The following is an 8103-nucleotide window of genomic DNA, read 5'->3' as shown; positions in this document are numbered from 1 at the left end:
AGCGGATTAACCTTCCTCTCTAGCGGCCGCCTTTTCATCACTTTTCGTTTGATGGTTTCTTCGTGGTTTTGGGCTTGTCTTTTGGCATGTCTTTTTTGGCTTGCTTTGAGATGCTGCCACCCACGGGCTAACTAAAGGTATCTTATTGGCACGGTGTGCTCATTGCCATGGGAAGTGCGGAGGGAACGTACCAGGAGGAGACGTTCCAGGGGGAGGGGGGGGGGAGATGCAGCTTGTACAACCAGGTGACCAATTGCTTATCTTCTCAACTGAGAGAGGAAGCAAATGCTCTGGGTACAGTGTAGTCTGGGTCTGAGCTTCTTCTGAAGACGCTCCGGACTTCCCCACGACCTTGGCTTCAACATAAGCCCGCTTTCGTCCTCGCTTCCATCCCTCACTGAGGATCAGCGCCGCAGCGCGGAATACAGAAAGAAGCCGACGAGCGCCAGAAGGGGGAGATGTTTCCTCTAATGGACTTCATACTGCCTGCGATACGACTTCTCGTGGCGGGAAGCTATTAAAAGAAAGATAGACAGTACGAGCACTCTAAAGGCTAGGGGCTGCTTACACGGGGTCCTCAAGCCGACGCCGTAGGCATTTATTTGTATACAATGCCGTTTCCACTTAGGGTGGCGGGACATATTTTAGGAAAGGCGCCCGCTACCCCTTGTCTCCCCTTGGCGCCGTCGTTACTATTCGAGTTAAACGCGGCTTCTGTGGATTGACGGCAGAGCTTTCGCGCGGCTTTGCAGGAGCGAATATGTGTGTGTCGAACGAAACAGAGGGGCGGGGCTTGCTGGTTTGCGTCTGCGGCTTCGAATTCTCTACCTAGGGACTTGGGGAAAACGAGCCCTTTCAAAGATGCGACTATACATAAATTAAATAGATAGTGCCTGTGCCCGTTCGAGTGAACACCTACTCCGAAACATCCGTGCTGCAGTCGTGATCGGCCTTTAGCCCAGTTGAGATTCGCCGACCAGACAACCGCTCTGCCCCATCATATCTCTGCACCTGTCCTCTCGACCCTGGCGAATGAGCTAACCACCCAGAAACAAGTAAGCGTCCCTTTCATACAGAAAATATCCAGACGAAGTGCAATTGAATATAATTTGGAAGGTTCCATTGCTGGTTTAAGGTCTTGTCAAAGTTTAAAAATTATAGTTGCCAAACTGCAACATGCTTTCAAAAATATTCAACGATTATTCGCTTTAGTTCTCTCGAGTAGCATCTAGAACACGTGAAAACACGAGTTTGGGTTGGCAATGCCGCATGTGCTGCGCTCTGGACATTCGAAATATACGGCGAACAACCGACGAACTTCCCTGGCAGCGTTCGTTTCGCTCGCTGCGTCAACAGTGTTTTAACGCCGCGAGCAGCGTCGAAGCCGCCGGGCCATTTTTGTCGCTTGTGTGCAACGTACCCGCTCCACTGAAGCAACCGGCGACAATGAAAAGTATGTTTTAAAACTACGTTGAGCATTTTGGCACTGAATATAAAGTTCTAACTACTTTGCCAAGCTTAATCTCAAAGAACAGCCGAGTTTTCGATTAAAACGTTTTTCGCATTGTCATTAGCTGCATGAGCTTCCTCCGTATAGTTGGCCAAGGTTGGCTCTCCGTCCACGCTCTGCGGGTGTAACGAGGATATATAAATATTCAAGCAAAAAAAGCCCAAAAGTTGTAGCCCCGCCGGGGATATCTGAACCATCAAGTTCCACTGTCTGCAATTGTCACAGCAACTATGGCACCAAACATTCATCCGCAGTAGTTAAACTTCCTTCTCTATTTCTAGCGCGCTGCCACGCGAATGGAGTAATCCCGTTTCCTATGATCTACAAAATTCCTTGCGTTATGGTGTTCAGAAAAGATAGTGCCACCACAATTTTCTAGATACTTACCTCTAGCGTGGTCACCCGAAAGGTTTTAATTTAGAGTTCACCCCGACAGGTAAACCGATACAAAAGCTCTCAAGATCTATATTATGTTATCAGAGGTTAGTAAAAAACGATAACTCCCCAAAAAATATAAACACTCCCCCTCCCCCCCCCCCCCGCCGTTTTACACCGAAAAACCGCCCCCCCCCCCCCTAAAATAGAGGTCTGGATCCGCCCCTGCTCCAGGGTCGTATGCATCGCTGCGAATGCCATAACGCAGGCCTACTAACCCGCGCACTCGGCAAACATTTTCCTTGATTGCAGTGACTTGAGCATTGAACACTACATCACTTTGTGCTGATTCTGGTCCAATCTGTGCAGCGCACTTATTAGTTATGGCTTTGTGTATCGAATGCCCAGCGATATCTCTTCAGCGCTCTCATTAATTATCGCTTTGTGTTTCGCAAGGGCGAAATGAAAATTGAAACATTTCGTGCACAAAAGACCCGTAGTGCTTGATGACGTGTCAACGGAACCACGCGGAGGCTCCGGTGGCCAACGTGGAATACGCGGTTCCTGAGAAATAGTGAAACATCATGGACGCAAAATAAAATTTGTTCATTGGCACAAACATCCTCTTTATCAGAAAAAAAGTGCTGCAACAGACCGACACGGAAGCCTTGGCTTTTATAAGCAATGCGCATGTTTTCGTGCGAGGCTATCAGTGGATGCTTACAAAAAGCGAGGAATTGCTCGCTGACGCGCTCTTTTGTAACCACCGATAGGCCATGCGTATCAATTCCGGAGTGGAATAAATGCATCACCCAGCCTGAGCAGGGCCTATCGCAAAGAGCTATAGTCAGGTTAATCGGCCGCCCAATGTCGACCGGGCGACAGTGCGGCGACACAGAAGAACCCCGAGTAACGGCGCTTACAGCGGGCCACCGGTGAAACCCGGAAGGGGCAGACGCTCCACGCGAGGGTCGAGCACATCTTAGTAGGGCCCGCACCCTCGCACCCCGGCGCATTTTCATTAGTTCTCAGCGTCCCTCCTGGCGGAACAGCCTGTGTCGATGGGCACGCGTTCCGGCGTTCGGATTTCATTCTGTGCTGACTGTAACTAGTTGTGCTACACGGGAACTTGGAGAAGCGTACCGAGCTTACGATGACGACGTTTAGCCACTACGTGCGGAGATTTTAGGCATTGGGGGCGATTGCGAGCAGAAAGTTTCGATATGCCGCCGACGAAGTTTTGACGTAAAAAACTGGCTTGATAGCACGCCCCAAAGCTTGATATAACGCCCCAAATTTCACGAGCGGCTCTAGGAGTGGCTTGTAGAAAAATTGTTACGATTTTGCGAAACACTGATGAACAATACAAGGTTAGCGTAATCTAAACCCTGAGACAGGGATGAAACAAATAACGGACAAGACAATTCACATTGTCTCAGGGATTATATGATGTTTCCTAACCTGCTCGCCCTCATACTTTCGCTCCTTGAAAAGGTTACCGTCCCGCGGAAGGCACAAACCGCGATGCCCCAGCGGCGGCGTCTCGGCGAGCTTACACACGGGGGCCGCCGCCGACCGATCGCCGTTTGGCCGGGCTCGCTGCGCGACACTCGCCCGTACTCGGTCGGAAGCCCCGAAGGTGTACTCGAAGCGTGGAAACGGCGTCATGTAACAAAAGGCAGAGGCCATTTACACCACGAATGGCCAAAAGCCGATGCAAAGGCGTGCGCGAACGTAAACAATGGTGCCGCTATAAAACGTGTGCCGGAAACTCGGTAATCCGCGGGCGCATCCCTTTCCTGCCGCTCGTACTTTGTCTAACTTACGCCTACTCTGTCTAGCGTGGCATGTCAACCGAACAATCGGACGATCGTCGGTATACGTACTAATTGCTACAGCCGAGCGCGGCACAGTTTACCATTGCTCTCGCTGCGAAGGGTCGTCGAGTCATCCACCAGCATGGTGGATACCGGTGTTCGACGGCATCATGTGACGTAGGTGCAAGGCATGTATCCCCTTGTTACACGGGCGCACTCAGCGGCAGTGACACTAAGCCACTGCTACCACACAATAGTTGCCGGCAACATTTTGTGTCCACGCAGTCAGAGCTATTAGGTGCACGTACGCTAGAGCATCTTGAGCACACATCAAAACAGCGGACGCGCACTCTTCACTTGTTCTGAAATAGCGCTCCAAAAGTATAGTGTCATAACTGTCGTGCAGCGTAAGAGCAGCTAAAGGTGAGTTAACTGCGGTTAAGTGTGCCCGTGTAACACGTGTCAGATCAAAGTTGGCAAACCGAACCAAACATTACAAGCATTGACAGGAACTTATTTAAATGATTGTTTCCTGAATAAAACAAAAAAGTAGACCAATACTTATATATTTATTTTGAACATTTGGCTCATCAACAAAAGACATGAACAAACAATGAGCAAATAGAAAATATCTTAAGGGGCCCTCAACAGAAAAAGAAATAGTTTTTTTTTTAATCAGTCAAGTTGGGACAGGTGCCAAAAGAATTTATTTTACGCGAAAAAAGAAATTTAGAGCAATATTGACGAAGCAAGATTTATTTTAAATCCTGCGCGCAAAGTCCACGACGTCACAGAATGGTCATACACACTCTGCCCCCCTCAACGTGATGGCCAAGCCGAGGGAGAAAACAAGTGGAAAGGTGACTACCAACTAAATTGCGTCTCGCGCCGTCAATATTGAACTTTTTTCACATGAAGTTATGTTTTTGACACTCGTATCCCACCCAGAATGTTTAAAAAAAAGATATTTTCAGAGTTTTTGTAAGATTTTGTGTTCTACAAATTGTTTGTGTCAGATAATTGCTATTATTATTAAGATAAGTGTTTCCGATGAGACAGCTACCATACCTGTATCTAAACAATGAAATTTGCATCATGTGATAGTTCCTAAATGTTTGTTTTTGGATGACACTCTATTCAGAGGTAAAATTCCGTCGGCCTACAAATTTAGATTTTGCAAAAATCTATGTATCTATGTAAAATTAAGAAAAAGAACATTTCGCTTAGAAATATTTGCCAATAATTCCTCGAACGTAAATATACATTACCAGATTGAGCAAAGCATTTGCTTATATGACTAATTACAAAACTTGGGAGTTTTAAAATATCACGAGAAATGTCATATTATTTTTCCGCAAGTGCATAGCCCAAATTTTTTTAAATGGTGCTTTATGATTGCAAGCAGTAATATTCCACTATATATTTTTAAGAAAATAAAAAAAAAACTACTTCCGGCAAGCTTATTGGAATTTCAATGAACCACCCAATCTATTTTTGAGATCATACGACATCAATTTCACGATACAGCGATTTGGAAATTGGATGCTTCACAAGGTGTTTACGACCTTCTGACCCAAATCACTGCTCGACTTGGAGAGATGTCAACAAATGCCGATGTTGTATGCCAAAGCTTTTCCAATAAAAACCTCGTTAAAAAAGTAAGCTAATTTGTAGATTAGAGTGAGTGTGCCGGCGAGCTACTAGAGGTTGATTATGATGAAATTACCTGAGACTCCTTTTTCTTCTAAGTTTCCCATTTCTCACCACTGGGCGTTTTCAGATAAGATCGAACAACCACTGTCGGTCGACCATTTTTAATTATGATGAAAACATTATATTTTGCTGGATTCGAGGCCGGAAAAACAAACCAATTTTTGTTCCGGAGCATAAATCTGTATTTACGAAAACAAATTTTAAGCACCCTTTCACTCACGTGAACGTTTTGCGTATCGTGCGATCTTGGCATTTCGGGCAGCTTGCCCCAACAACACTGTTCTGGCTACGAGTCAACAAATATTTACTGACAAGTTGGGCATAGGAAGCATTCATAAAACGTATGAATCACCGAGTATTAGGGCCGTTATTTTGAGAAACCAAATCTCAAATACGGCACATTGCGCAATAACGCTCTGGATTGAAGTTTTTTTTTCTCCGCATCTATAAAAACTGAGGCTTACAAACTTTGCCAGTGTGTTTCCCAGTATGTTTGCATAAAATATTATTGTCCTGGTAGGCGGGTGAAATTTACAAGAATTGCTCACACAGGGGCATTTGACTAAATATTCATCAATTTGAAAATCATTTAAAAAAAGGCCATTCCTAATACGAATACTTGAAAGAATAAAACATAGACGTCGAGGACGGAAACAGGACTTCTTTCATTGAGGAACCGACCATAGAATGGCAACAACTTTAAAAACCGTGCCTCAAAGGTTTCATCGTTCTCGAAGAAGGGAAGAAGAAAATTGTTAAAAAGAAGAGGGAATTTACTATAAATATAATAGGGCTGGCGTTCGACCCAATCTACACTCTGAAAAAAGCCCGTGCATCCAATTTCCCGTACAACACTCGAAGAGCCAATCACCGCAACTTACGGAGGCAGCTCAGCGAATGACGATGCCGAAACATATGTTTAGACCAAAAAATGCAGTCTGAGTTGTGACATTAAGCAATGCAAGCGTGACGTTTTGCATTGCTTAATGTCACAACTCGGACTGCGTTTTTTTGTCCAAACATGTGTTTCGGCATCGTCATTCGCTGAACTGCCGCCGTATGTTGCGGTGATTGGCTCTCCGAGTGTTGTGCTGGAAAGTGGACGCACGGGATTTTTTTTAGAGTGTAGGTGGAGGTCACGGCCCGTTCTAAGCCCCGCCACAGATCAGTGGTTCCGCCTATTACTACTGGAATGGCTTGGCTGCTCGGCCGAACAGGCTAACAAGTGTAGTACTTCCTCTCGCGTCATCCGGTGCGTCTGGAAGTCTGGCGCCGCCTGCTAGTCGTGCCATCAGACCCGTGGCAGCCTCTGGCATCGCCTGCTCTACCACACAACCGTTGATCGTCATTTGTCATGCGCAGACGCGGACATGGAAGCTGCGCGTCGGCGTCCCTTTTCTCCCCTTTCCGTCTGCTATTGCGCCCCAGTCTAAAAACGTCTGCCATGCTTGCGAGACGCGACAATGAAAGCGGCGTAGCGTTTTATCATTCACAAGTCACGCTCCAATACCATATCTTCCAGCGCTAGTCAAACTGCGGTAAAACGAACGAGAAGACTAAACAAAGTCGACAAAGATGTAGTCCTTCCAACCTTTCTGTCCCTATTATTTTCAACATGGCATCCGCCAGCAAGGTGGATGAGTGTCATGACGCACTACTAAAACGCGACCTAAATATATTCGCTTTGCCAGGCCACGTGCACTGCAAGCCTTGAGAGTTACTTTTATTTCAAAGCAAAATGACGGGAACAGACCTGGACGAACTTGATGCGAGCCGAAAGCGCGATTGCCTTCAGCCAACTCACTCGCAAATTAATACATTTGCAGGTATCTTCTCGGTATTGAAACCCGGTCGCAATCACAACATCCACACAATTCACAGAGCAGCAGTGCCGTTTTCACGGGAACCAATATCTTTATTCAACATCAACATGCACAAAGGAACAAATCGCTCGAGATCAACCAACATAGGGTGGTCCAAGTCACCAGGCTCGATCTAAAATGGAACGTACAAATCGACGCCTGCACGTCGCCATCTAAACTTTTCGTCAAAGGTGTGTTTCACAGGTGGGTTCCTTCTTGTAAAATCACAAAGCGTAGTTCTCTTTTAGTAAAAAATTGGGCCAATAAACTTGCCAGGGTCTACGGCGGGCGGCGACTCGGAAGACCAAATCCAGTAGCGGGCGTGTTTGGCGTTTGTATTTATTGATGGCGTCGGGATGCAGCGTCTGAAGGTGACGCCGACCAGCGAAAGAAGGCAGACGACACGCAGAGGAAATCTGTTGGCAGCAAAACCGCCGCCGTTATGCAGACGCGTTTTTTTTTAACTTTCAGTATTGCTTTTATAGCCCGAATTTATTTTTAACAGAAGGTACATTTCAAAAGGATTAGGTTCATTTTAATAAAGCACGGTGGTAGAGAGCCGTCGAGAAAAGGAGGTAGCGCCATCTATCAATACGAACGCCAAATACACCCCGCTACTGGACCCTTGTCGTCTGCGTCGCTGCCCGCCGTAGACCCTGGCAAGTTTTTTGGCCTTATTCTTTACAGAAAGAAAGCCACGCTTTGTAATTTTACAAGAAAAAAAAAACGACGTGTGAAATACTTTTTTGACGAAAAGTTTAGAGTGCTACGTGCAGGTTCGGATATTACGGTCCATTTTAGATCGAGCCTGGGGACTTGGACCAGC

Source organism: Ixodes scapularis, unplaced genomic scaffold, assembly GCF_016920785.2.
Source record: "Ixodes scapularis isolate PalLabHiFi unplaced genomic scaffold, ASM1692078v2 PGA_scaffold6__148_contigs__length_123643588, whole genome shotgun sequence".
Taxonomy (NCBI): Eukaryota; Metazoa; Arthropoda; class Arachnida; order Ixodida; family Ixodidae; genus Ixodes; species Ixodes scapularis.
This window is presented reverse-complemented; position numbering follows the sequence as displayed.